General features: G+C 34.9%; 1 long non-coding RNA gene across 1 annotated transcript in view; it reads left to right on the plus strand.

The window, feature by feature from the left end:
• Positions 1-12,832, plus strand: part of LOC124356949 — a 34,247-nt gene extending 21,415 nt beyond the window's left edge. The window contains exon 2 of the long non-coding RNA XR_006921907.1: positions 11,012-12,832. This is a non-coding gene — a long non-coding RNA (uncharacterized LOC124356949). The remainder of the gene's footprint in view (positions 1-11,011) is intronic.
• Positions 12,833-13,696: the final 864 nt, after the last annotated feature.

Raw genomic sequence — 13,696 nt, forward strand, 5'->3', positions numbered from 1 at the left:
CGTCATTTACAACAACTACAACAATAAAGGTAAATAATTGTACACTGATATTTCATTATTGTAAACTATGATTGATTGATTAATTGTTAGATTGACACAAAAGTTGAGAAACTGAGTTTATAGGTTATGTCATACTATTGACAAATGTTGATAGTGTTAAGTAAATTATTAGTTTAAATCACTCTGCAATCAATCGTAATTCAGTCGATTGAGAAGAAACAGCGCGTATTGCTAGTCAAACATTTAAAATAACAAATTATAACCTCTAACCTGTCATAACAGTGCGACCAAACAAACGAACTAAACCGACCAATCACCACGCGCGGAGTTAGAATTTAACTGTGTTTAGCAAGAATTTCAAATTCCAATTTTAGTAAATTTTTTATTCAACTTTACCATTTACAATAACAAATTTTAATTAATTTCAAATTATGTACAATGTTTTAGTAAAAAAAATATATTTCTATAGTTAAAATTTGTGCAATTCTTATTTTCATTCAATTCCTTGTTCCTATTGTGCAATTTAATAATATTCATATCAATAAATATTCTACCGAGAAAAAGACGTTGTCACGTAAAATCTTCGCCCGTAAAACCGACTTTACAGGCAACCATAATTTTTTTGATCCTGTTTTTTGCTAAAAACTAATGACCAAGTTGTATATATTTTTTTATCTGCAATAAATTTGTCTTTATTCTGTAATTTTATTTGAGTGAGTTTAGTAAGGGCTATACTAAATGTAAAAGATATTAACAAAAAATTAAAACCGTTAACTTTTCAACAGGCAACAATTAGTAATTGTAATTATTATTTCCTTATTCTGTAGCATTTGCTAAAAAATATGTATATTATATTGCACTTTACTTATAATAAAGTGTATAATAATATATAATATATTAATTTTTATTTACTTTCAATACATGCTTGTAAAACTCCTAAAAAGCTTGTAGCACTGCAGTTGAATATAATCAGCACTTACTGAGATAAATAATCCATTTAGTAACAAAACACACTTGATTTATTTTTATTTACTTTCAATACGAGAACGCCCGTCCAACGGTGCATTTAATTTAGACGATAGGACCTCTGACGGCCGACACCACCTTTTTGACGTTGGTATATTAAAGTTCAGCATACAGGGCACCTATGTACAAATTTTCATTGCGAGCACTTGTTTGGTTTAGTCTCAGGAAACACTTTTATACCGGAACACCCGTCCAACGGTGCATTTAATTTAGACGATAGGACCTCTGACGGCCGACATTACCTTTTTGACGTTAGTATATTAAAGTACACCATAAAGGGCACCTGTGTACAAAGTTTCATTAAGGGCACTTGTTTGGTTTAGTCTCAGGAGTGACTTTTATACGAAAACTCCCGTCTAACGGTGCATTTAATTTAGACGATAGCACCTCTGACGGCCGACACCACCTTTTTGACGTTGGTATATTAAAGTTCAGCATACAGGGCACCTGTGTACAAATTTTCATTGCGGGCACTTGTTTGGTTTAGTCTCAGGAGTGACTTTTATACGAAAACTCCCGTCCAACGGTGCATTTAATTTAGACGATAGCACCTCAGACGGACGACACCACCTTTTTGACGTTGGTATATTAAAGTTCAGCATACAGGGCACCTGTGTACAAATTTTCATTGCGGGCACTTGTTTGATTAAGTCTCAGGAGTGACTTTTATACGAGAACGCCCGTCCAACGGTGCATTTAATTTAGACGATAGCATCTCTGACGGCCGACACCACCTTTTTGACGTTGGTATATTAAAGTTCAGCATACAGGGCACCTGTGTACAAATTTTCATTGCGGGCACTTGTTTGGTTTAGTCTCAGGAGTGGCTTTTATACGAGAACGCCCGTCCAACGGTGCATTTAATTTAGACGATAGCACCTCTGACGGCCGACATTACCTTTTTGACGTTGGTATATTAAAGTTCAGCATACAGGGCACCTGTGTACAAATTTTCATTGCGGGCACTTATTAAGTCTCAGGAGTGACTTTTATACGAGAACGCCCGTCCAACGGTGCATTTAATTTAGACGATAGCATCTCTGACGGCCGACACCACCTTTTTGACGTTTGTATATTAAAGTACACCATACAGGGCACCTGTATACAAATTTTCATTGCGGGCACTTCTTTGGTTTAGTCTCAGGAGTGACTTTTATACGAAAACTCCCGTCCAACGGTGCATTTAATTTAGACGATAGCACCTCTGACGGCCGACACCACCATTTTGACGTTGGTATAATAAAGTTCAGCATACAGGGCACCTGTGTACAAATTTTCATTGCGGACACTTGTTTGGTTTAGTCTCAGGAAACACTTTTATACCAGAACGCCCGTCCAACGGTGCATTTAATTTAGACGATAGGACCTCTGACGGCCGACATTACCTTTTTGACGTTTGTATATTAAAGTACACCATAAAGGGCACCTGTGTACAAAGTTTCATTACGGGCACTTGCTTGGTTTAGTCTCAGGAGTGACTTTTATACGAAAACTCCCGTCTAACGGTGCATTTAATTTAGACGATAGCACCTCTGACGGCCGACACCACCTTTTTGACGTTGGTATATTAAAGTTCAGCATACAGGGCACCTGTGTACAAATTTTCATTGCGGGCACTTGTTTGGTTTAGTCTCAGGAGTGGCTTTTATACGAGAACGCCCGTCCAACGGTGCATTTAATTTAGACGATAGGACCTCTGACGGCCGACACCACCTTTTTGACGTTGGTATATTAAAGTTCAGCATACAGGGCACCTGTGTACAAATTTTCATTGCGGGCACTTCTTTGGTTTAGTCTCAGGAGTGGCTTTTATACGAGAACGCCCGTCCAACGGTGCATTTAATTTAGACGATAGGACCTCTGACGGCCGACATCACCTTTTTGACGTTGGTATATTAAAGTTCAGCATACAGGGCACCTGTGTACAAATTTTCATTGTGGGCACTTCTTTGGTTTAGTCTCAGGAGTGGCTTTTATACGAGAACGTCCCGTCCAACGGTGCATTTAATTTAGACGATAGGACCTCTGATGGCCGACACCACCTTTTTGACGTTGGTATATTAAAGTTCAGCATACAGGGCACCTGTGTACAAATTGTCATTGCGGGCACTTGTTTAGTTAAGTCTCAGGAGTGACTTTTATACGAGAACGCCCGTCCAACGGTGCATTTAATTTAGACGATAGCACCTCTGACGGCCGACATTACTTTTTGACGTTGGTATATTAAAGTTCAGCATACAGGGCACCTGTGTACAAATTTTCATTGCGGACACTTGTTTGGTTTAGTCTCAGGAGTGACTTTTATACGAGAACGCCCGTCCAACGGTGCATTTAATTTAGACGATAGCATCTCTGACGGCCGACACCACCTTTTTGACGTTTGTATATTAAAGTACACCATACAGGGCACCTGTATACAAAGTTTCATTACGGGCACTTGGGCACTTGTTTGGTTTAGTCTCAGGAGTGGCTTTTGTACGAGAACGCCCGTCCAACGGTGCATTTAATTTAGACGATAGCACCTCTGACGGCCGACATTACCTTTTTGACGTTGGTATATTAAAGTTCAGCATACAGGGCACCTGTGTACAAATTGTCATTGCGGGCACTTGTTTGGTTAAGTCTCAGGAGTGACTTTTATACGAGAACGCCCGTCCAACGGTGCATTTAATTTAGACGATAGCACCTCTGACGGCCGACATTACCTTTTTGACGTTGGTATATTAAAGTTCAGCATACAGGGCACCTGTGTACAAATTTTCATTGCGGACACTTCTTTGGTTTAGTCTCAGGAGTGACTTTTATACGAGAACGCCCGTCCAACGGTGCATTTAATTTAGACGATAGCATCTCTGACGGCCGACACCACCTTTTTGACGTTTGTATATTAAAGTACACCATACAGGGCACCTGTATACAAAGTTTCATTACGGGCACTTGTTTGGTTTAGTCTCAGGAGTGGCTTTTGTACGAGAACGCCCGTCCAACGGTGCATTTAATTTAGACGATAGGACCTCTGACGGCCGACACCATCTTTTTGACGTTGGTATATTTAATTTCAGCTTACAGAGCATCTGTGTACAAAGTTTCATTGCGGGCACTTGTTTGGTTTAGTCTCAGGAGTGGTTTTTAAGTAGAGAACGCCCTTTTAAGGATACATTTTTACATTTTAGTTATTATATTTGGGTTTTTATTTATTATAAATTTATCGGGAATTCTTTGTGGTAAATAATAAATACGAAAAACTGTGTAGATTTTGTGAAAAATCGTATTTTACTAATTCGTTTTATATTATTATTTTAGATTTTGAATGTTTGTTAGCGCCTTCTGATTGTTGACTGCAACATTGTTGCACGGAATACAAACGGACGATAAAGTGACGCTAACTTCACGGTGGTCTGTGATCAGTGTGTTGTCCTCAACGAATTATAATAATGGAACGCGCTCTGGGCCTGAGAAACCGAGCTGAAATACTGGGCTGCGTTCCGAGTCTGCAGGCGCTGTAAATGGGCAAGAACTCACTCCGCCCATATGGCAGGTATTATAGTAATGAGTAATGATCTAACATCACTTTAAAACGCATTCTAGACTTAATAATATTGTTAGATACCACAATTTATTTATTATTACAAATGTTAATAACTGTTTTTTTTACCGTGGATTTCTATTTTTAATTAAAAACAGATGTTTGTACAATATCAAAATAACTGAGAGTTTGATTTGGTATATTACTTATAAAGTCGGAAACGAAGTTGTCTGTAACATTAAAATATTTCCCAGGCGAAAAAAAAACAACTTTTTTATTTACAGTATTTTATTTCACAGTGAACTACGTAAAATGTACAAACATGACAAACTTAATCTACGTGTTAGAAAAAAAATATTTTTACAAATTTTTGCCTTATTCCTAGGTTGGATTTTTGTAATGTCAAAAGTTTTGCGATGTGATGAGATATTATTTAAAAAAATAATTTAGTCACAGTTTTAATTAAAAATAACTCGTGGCTTCCAGTGAATTCGTCATAAGTTAAATGCCCCTTGAAAACACTACCAGTAAAACTCTCGATGTAAATTCAGAAGTGATCGCATTTGTTTGAGATAACTTGAGCAAATAACAATATTTTACAATTTTTAATATATCATCACCTTATCAACTTAATTTACCCTGAGATTTAAAATCAATAAAAAATTAATGTGTTATAAGAACAGAATCATTGGCATGGAGTACAGAACTACAATCGTTACATTTAATACATTTTTCAATACGTCTTACAATGACGCCACAAATATAGTATAAAGTTTCATCCTTAAAACTAGAACTATCATAATGTTCCATGATATACATGGCACTCTCAATTTCATCATCCAAAGACAAATCCAAATCACACTTATCAGCATTAGGTAGCTCAATGGATGCCTTCTTTCTGACAATAATCCTCCTTTGTTTCTCTAATAGCTGTTGCGTATGAGATGGAAAATAAAAAATTGTTGGAACAGCTTCATTTTTGAGACATATTCTTAGTGTGTCTGGCAAAATTAAATGGTAATCATGTTCGGTAAAATGTTTACTGCATAAAACAGTATGTTTTGTTGGCTTAAAGTTTTTTTCTCTTTGTCGCAGTAATCCTCTTGTTTAGTAAATTGTCATAATTCAACGGAAAGCTAAAACAAACAAATTAACAGATAATAAAATACAGGTAGCTGAAAATCACAAAGATCCAATAATTATAAAGTAGAGTAAGCCAGTAGGTATTGTTTTTAGCAATGATATATAAGTTTATCCATTTATAAGTGCTATAACGACCAACAATGATATCTTGGATTAATGCGGATGAAATAATTGAGTGATAAGCATGTTTTACCGTATTTTTAATTATTGGGTAACCCAATTTTGCAACACAGAAAATAATATTGGTGAAAATTACTATTTTGAAAGTTGCAATTAAATATTGACATGGTTAATATAGTAAGAACTTACTTGTGAAAAGAGATGTGGCTGCCTTTAGTCCATCTGGACGTGCAGTTGTACGCAGAGTAACTCTTCACCATGTCACGAAATAACAAACATTACTAACCTTGACAAATAAAAAGAAAACAAACTAGTTGAGATGCTCAGATCAGACGTCTTGACGTAATGAACAGGAAGAGTTGCCAACAACGCAAATAACAACAATGATCTGTGTTTCGGCATGAAAAGGCGTTATGCCGTATCGTCCCGTTGATCGCCGCACAAACTCGGTGAGTTCTTGCCCACTTTAAGTGCCTGCAAGTCCATGGATACACCCGCAACGCACAGCTGTGTGCGACCGGAAAAACACAACATGTGGCTTATGGGCAGTGCGCGTTCCACTAGTATAGTTCGTTGGTTGTCCTAGTCCTAGTTCTACTGTTGTTGTTAGCCCAGGCCACGAATGAAAACGTCTCGAAATATTCTAAAAGCGATTTCCCTACAAGCTGATTTTTGTTTAATTTTCACATATAATAGAACCTTTGAGTGTACATAATAAGACAGTCAAATGTAGAACACTATCATGGGTCTGAGTATTTTGTTGACCCAGGTTAATAACGCGTTGAACGCGTACTAAATATTGATATATTATCTCAGTGAAACGTGCAAAGAGGGAATAATACAAGGTTGTCTAAACTGTGCGTAAATTTGTAGTCGGACCGACAAAATTAAGTGGTTGTTGTTGTTATGCATATCACTGGCCTTCTGACGGATAATTGTTGAACTACACTAAATAATGAGATACCTATATGAATAAAACATAGAGCAAATAAATACTACCGAATTTCCTACACTTCGTGTTAATTATAAGTCAACTGGAAATTGTTAAGGCCTTTTAATGTATGTTGCCGGGTGTTGTGTTTCTTGACCCGGTCAACAAATGACAAACACTTATTCACCGAGTACTATATTTTTTATTATTTTTAACTTATTGTTGATCCTAATATTATAATGACATAGGCAAGGTATGAAAACAAAAAAAGTCTCATTTAACACTAAACACTTGTTTGTTTTTCTATTCATTTTTCTTCTATTGAATTGTTCGGAAACTTGTGGTACTAAATATTGAAATCTGGAAGATCTAGAGCTCTTTCAGATACAAGGAAGAGACAGTTGATGACTAACGGAGTTTTGGTTCTGTTGTTAGATACGCAGGTCTATGACTTGGGAAGACCTGGTTAGTTTCTAGTAAGGCCTTGTCTCTCAGTAATGGCCTCTTCTTCATGCCCTGTAGTAGACTTATCTCGTGAGCTCTTTGATAAATCATAGAAACAAAATTATTAACAAATCTTGTTATATCTTCAATCTAGTGCACATAGGTGAATGTATAATTATCAATGATGCTGTGACTAATCTACAAAAACTCTATTGTTAGCAATTTAATAAAGTGTTTACTCATCGTAAACTGTTAACTCAGAAACAACAGCTTGGGGACAATGAAGATGTAGCAGCCCCTTCTACTGGCGTCTAACTAGCTTTAAGGATAATTTAAGGATAAATGTAATTAGAAAAAGAGAATAAAGCGAACATTTTAACCATGTTTTCATCCGTTGTCGCTTAGCTATTATAAAAAAAATCTGATGGAAGGTCAGGAGAACTTTTTTTATTAAGGTCTTAGACATATAGCTTGGTATAGATAATAGGATCCAACGAACTATGCTTATTTCCTATAACATTGTTTATAGTATTTTACAGTACGATATGAGATTATGGATTCTATAATACATTATGGGACTAATATTATGCATATACATTGTATGCATAATATTTTTACTATGATAAATTAGTTGTCTAGACAACCAGTATTGAGACCTAGGGGTTCTATTTCGTTACATATGGTCATACTGTACAGCCATCTGACCTAAAATTGCTACAAGCCACGTTTCTTTGATTCCTTTATATTTCTTATATATTAATAAAAGGTTAACTTCCAGCTGCCAGACTACCCATATCTTTCTCTATGGTCTAACTCCGAAGTGTAGCATAGGAATGGAATAGAGGCAGAATCGAACAGGAATTGGTTATGATAATGGTCACTGACTAGTCACTACCAGTAGTTAGGTATTCTTGAAAAAAAAAAACTGGTAGAACAGCTTCTTGGTTTGTCTTGTTATTGAAAATTTAAAATGTCAAAATGCAAATGATTAAGTAGTAAACTCAAATGTGTTGTGAACGCTATGATCAAAGACTGAGAGTTAGTTTATTATAATATACTAAATACTTCCTGTAATGTCCATATCTCTGATCATTGAAACGTAAGATGTGGTCGATATAAGGCATTGTTTATTGTAGTCATATATTTATATATGATATTACACATTTAATTTTTTATCTCATGGACTCAAATTACATCCTCATGATGTTGAAGTGCACTTGAAAATTGTAATGCGCTTTCTTAAATTTTATTTACTACTATATTATAGACTAGGTTATATTTTGAAGTTAGGTATAATAGGCTACATTCATACTTCATCAAAAAAAATTGACTTCTTCAAATTTACCCGCCATTCATTGATTGAGTTTAATTTCAGGGCCAGTCTATGAAAGAAAATATGCATATGCAAACAAAAGTGTTTTTCCTAATATTATAAGAATGTACAGTAGGTGTAGCTATTCATCCAATAATAATGTATTAGTCTAAATATTTTTTCAGGCAGAGTTTTCAAACACCTGCGTTATTGCCACGGTGGAGTTTTTTTTTGCCATTCTGAGATATTTTAACTTGTTATTTCAAAATAGTACTATTCAAGCATTAACACATCTCGTGCAGCGCGGTCACCGTATGTTGGAGTGAATGAATGAATTGTTATGTCACAAATTGGTTCACGCAAACCCGTATTGACCAATTTGACTTTGCGGCAAGAATCCACGATCCCTAATGCCATTAAAAATGAAGAACAAAGTGAGCGTAAATCTTCACGTGCAGCTGCACCCGTTAAGCCTTTTTTGGTCTTGGAGATCCACAATGCCTCCACTGGGGTGATTGAGCCTTTGTTTCTAGATCATATCCATTAATGTATGTTTCGTCACTTGTAATAACATGTATGTGCAACTTTGCATCGTTGAGCTCGTAAGCAACTTCCATTCGATGCTGTTTTTGTTAAAAATTCAATTTTGGACAAATTTGTGCTGCCACAAAATGTTTCAAATCATATCATGCCTTTTTTGATGCTCTAATTCGTTTCAATATTTAAATAATTTACTGCAATCAAACACTAATATTATAACTTGGGAATAATACATGTTGCTGAGCAATTGTGTATTCGATTAAAAAGAATAGGCTAAAACATAGGACTACTTTGTTATATAAGGTAGATTATATGATACAAATATTTGAGCATGTGGCTATGTGAGGTTACAGAACACTGAAATATACTGTAACAAATGCTTAAATATGTATCAGCTACTTATATTATTTATACAATAGTTTTGTAAAAGTGAAGAAAATTGTATTTTTTATCATTTAATAAATTCTTGAAGAGTACATTAAACTACAGTAGAGACATAACTGTTCTAAGACTTAAGGACTCAGATTCACAGAGCTCCAACAATTGGTGCTAGCCTTAAGGGGACTTGGACAAAAAAAATTTATTTTTAACATATATTTTTTATTTTTTTTTTATTGTAGTTTTGACATTTTCGGAATACAATGATATTAATATTATCACTCACAAAAATTTCTAAATGCTTCAAATAAATTTTTGAAGTTGCCTCTGCAACGCCATTGACGGCTGTATCCAGTGTTGAGCTTTCTTATAGTGCTGATTTTACTGATTTATTATTTTACTTACTCTTTGGTTTTGTTTCTCTATGACCTTAGCAGTTTTGACAGATGTCTGCTTGTTTTGTTATTGTCAATTGTTTGTAACCTAGCAACTTTGTTGTTCTGACAATATTTTGTTATTATTGGAAGTTGACTCAGTGTTTATAGACTTTTATTTCAAAGTGATCTCTGATAATATAATGACTAGACCTAAAGGAATCTTTAAAAAAACGTACCAATAAAGGTAATAGGTTTTATAAAAGGTTACCTTCAGTTTCACCAGATAAGGACTCAACAGTTAGGCCTCGGCCTACTACTCCAAAAGTTGTAGTGCCACCCAGTTCTTCTGAGAAGAAATTAGGTAGTAGTGATGACCAAGGAAAGTCGAGTGAAGAAAAGAAGGAGAGCTCTTGGAGAGGAAAGAGGAGAATGATGAACATTATGTTCCTGGAGGGTTTTAGAGCTCAAGTATTGTGAAAAATATACTTTTTATCAAAATTTTTTTGTTTTTTGCGTTTTCCCGAAAGTTTTGATTTTTCACACAAATGACACCGTTTTCTCTGAAAGTACTAAAGATAACAAGCTGAAATTTTTACAGGATGTTTAGTACTTATCTATGATGCTACTGATCTACAAAGAAACAATTATAACAAGTATTGACTTATTAGGCCTCATTTTACTGAAAAATAGTCTATATTTTAGGGTTATTTTGAACTCGCTAGATAAAAAAAAAATCATAACTTGGCCAAACAGAGTTATAAGTTCATAAAAAAAATAGATCAGTAGCTTTGTATAGGACCACATAGTAAGTGATAAAAATATCAGGTTGGTATCTTTATTACTTTCTAAGATAATGGGACACAAAAGTACCTAATTTAACATGGGTTTATATGGAGCGTTCAAGTCCCCCTTAAGGTACAAGTGTTTGGATTGTGTTGGTTTTATAAAAGCTCAGAAACTTCTAGTGAATCTTATCAAGAGCGAAACAAAGGAAAACTTAATTTGTTTGGCAAAGAAAAAGGATGACATAGTGCGTCCTGACTCCTGCAGTATTCTATCCTTCACGCAGTAGATTTTCAAACTTTTAGATTATGACTTCGTCCTATTCTTCATAACATTTTTATCACTATTTTCCAAGTAGGCCTTGTAATCCTTATTAGTAACACAATTATTCATTTATTTGAGTTTTGATATGCTTTGTTTTTTGTTCACAGACTATTGGGAATTGCATACATTTTAAATGAAACCTAAGTGTCATACGGGATGAACTCATACCATTAAAAGACGGTTTGTGATCTTACATTCAACATGGGCATTGTACCAAACTGTGTCCTAAATGTTAATATCAACTTGTAATAAGATACAATGTTAAATTGGACAGTGTATTTATCATAACAGTACTTACCTACCCTTGAAAGTATACATCAATTTCCAATATTTTTAGGTTCATTACTGAGATTATGTGAATCATTAACCGGTTTTCCAAATAACAACGATTATTTAGTTTGTAAACTTGGTGTGTTTGGTACAATGCCGAATAGGGTAAGATCAAAATCAGTGCAAAAATCAAAAGGAGCAGATTCGTCAGGTAGAAGCACATCTATTCCCAGAAACTGTAAATCTTCTTCGCTAACAATAAATAATAATATTATAGATTTTGATTATTTATCGAAACCATCTAATAAGATTGTTATGGGTAATAACCAAATAAAGTCTAGGCCTATTGAAAAAGAGGTTGAAACCAAGAAAGAAATAGAAGAAGCATCTGGTTGGAGCAGTGATGACCTTGATGTAGTTTATGATCTGCAGGAAGAGAAAAAGAACAAAATATATGAAGTGGTAACTGTAATGAGTGATGATGAAAACCCAACAAAATCACATATGAAAGGCTTTATGCTGATGATGGTGAAAATAAAGTGATTGAAAACCCAAAAGACTTGGATATTAGTGATAAAACTGATGTGTTAAGTGTAAACAATGCTGCACAGGTATTCGCTTCGATTTTGGATGACATTTTATCTATAGAGAAAGTGGCAACTGTTGAAAATATTGCGAGTGCAATCACAGACTCAAAAGATGATAGTGATAACGATGTGGTATGTATTGCTGTAGTGAATGCAAAAACAAAAGAAGAACAAAGGAGAGCCAATATTGAAGAAATTTGTTTATCAAGTGACTCGGAATCTGAGAGTAGGCTCATAGTACCTCATCTTAGAGTATAAATGAAACAGAACGAATAAATACTACTAAATTGCCTACACTTCATGTAACGTCAACTGGAAATTTGTTAAGGCCTTTTTATGTATGTTGGCGGCTGTTGTGTTTCTTGACCCGGTTTGTCATTTACAAACACTTATTCCCCGAGTACTACATTTTTATTATTTTAACTTATTGTTGTTCCTAACATTATAATGACATAGGCAAGGTATGAAAACAAGAAAGCCTCATTGAACACAAAACACTTTTATAACCACTTGTTTGTTTTTCTTTTCCTTTTTCATCTATTGAATTTTTCGGAAACTTGTGGTACTAAATATTGAGTTAACTTAGTGAAACATGGAGTAAAGAAATATTTAGACTGACCAAGATGGAATAAAAAAATTATTAAGATATATGAATAAAACTTATAATGAAGAAATACTACCTGATTTTCTACACTGTATGTAAGTTACACGTGAAATTTACAAACTGCGGGGACGATCTGGTAATATTCTTTTTCCTGCGTTTATTTGAGATGTATAAATTTTCAGTACTTGGTCAACAGGTTTTTATTGTTGACTTGTGTCAACGAAAGACTTTCTCTACTATCAGACATGTATTTTTTACAAAAGTCACAGGTTTCCCTTTAACTCTTGAGCCTTTCCCCTGCCTAACTTTTAGTGCAATTTTGCACGCATTTAAAACCCCAAATTTCTAAGCTATTTACTGTGGTTTCTGAAACAACGAACTATTTTCCCTTTTCTAAGAATAGTCTCCAGTAAGTTTGTATGGCAAATGTTGAGTGTTATTATTTGTAATAAATTATCAAAGAATAATTATTAGTTTTTTTGTTAAAATGTAGATATATATGCTGTGTAACATTTTAATTAGTGGTATTAGTAGAAAAGGGTTCGAATACACTTTGTAGACAATATTTCCTGCTGTAAAATAATTCTTTGTTTAAAGTTTTGTTATTGACGATGGGTTATTTGAAAGGATAATATTATTCTACTAGTATCCACTTTCGCCTGTGCAACAGCGAAATCGCATTTTATCACGTGTGATAGTGCTCGTGACTTGTGCTCATGAATAGCATCCTGCGTAGCGACAATGCTTGAGTTCATCTTCTACTGCCTGGAATTCAAGCTGTTGCCAGGTATAATAATTTTATTGGCAGTTCATATTGCTATAAGTTGTAGGTTTTAAAGTACTTCTATGCATTAAAGTTCGTACCCTGACGAAGAGGGCAGATAAAAATCTTCGAAACTTATATTGTTATACATTTTGTAACATATAACGATAGGACATGTCCTAAATCCTATCATTCTTTCTAAAATAATGTACAAACAAATAACCTTAAGTATAGTACATAATAACGAGGGTATGCTAACGTTTAACGGTGGGCGCACAGTGCTCAGGAGCACCTCAGTCGATCGCTACTGTGCAAGAGAACGAGTGTTGTTGACACATAAGTGTACTATCTTGTACTACTCAACGGGAACTGGGTGAATGAAACTACTTTTAGTATATAATAACGGCCGTGGGAATAACACACTGGACCGGAGTCTCGAGGTTACGGTTCATGACTGAGGTATATAGAGGTGGTGGTCGGACAAGGAGGGGGGAGCGTCATCCCTTGGCCAATAGGATTTATTCATACGATATCCATTGCCAACATATTACATACACTGTAAGAATAG

This window comes from Homalodisca vitripennis, chromosome 3 (assembly GCF_021130785.1).
Source record: "Homalodisca vitripennis isolate AUS2020 chromosome 3, UT_GWSS_2.1, whole genome shotgun sequence".
In the NCBI taxonomy this organism is placed as follows: domain Eukaryota; kingdom Metazoa; phylum Arthropoda; class Insecta; order Hemiptera; family Cicadellidae; genus Homalodisca; species Homalodisca vitripennis.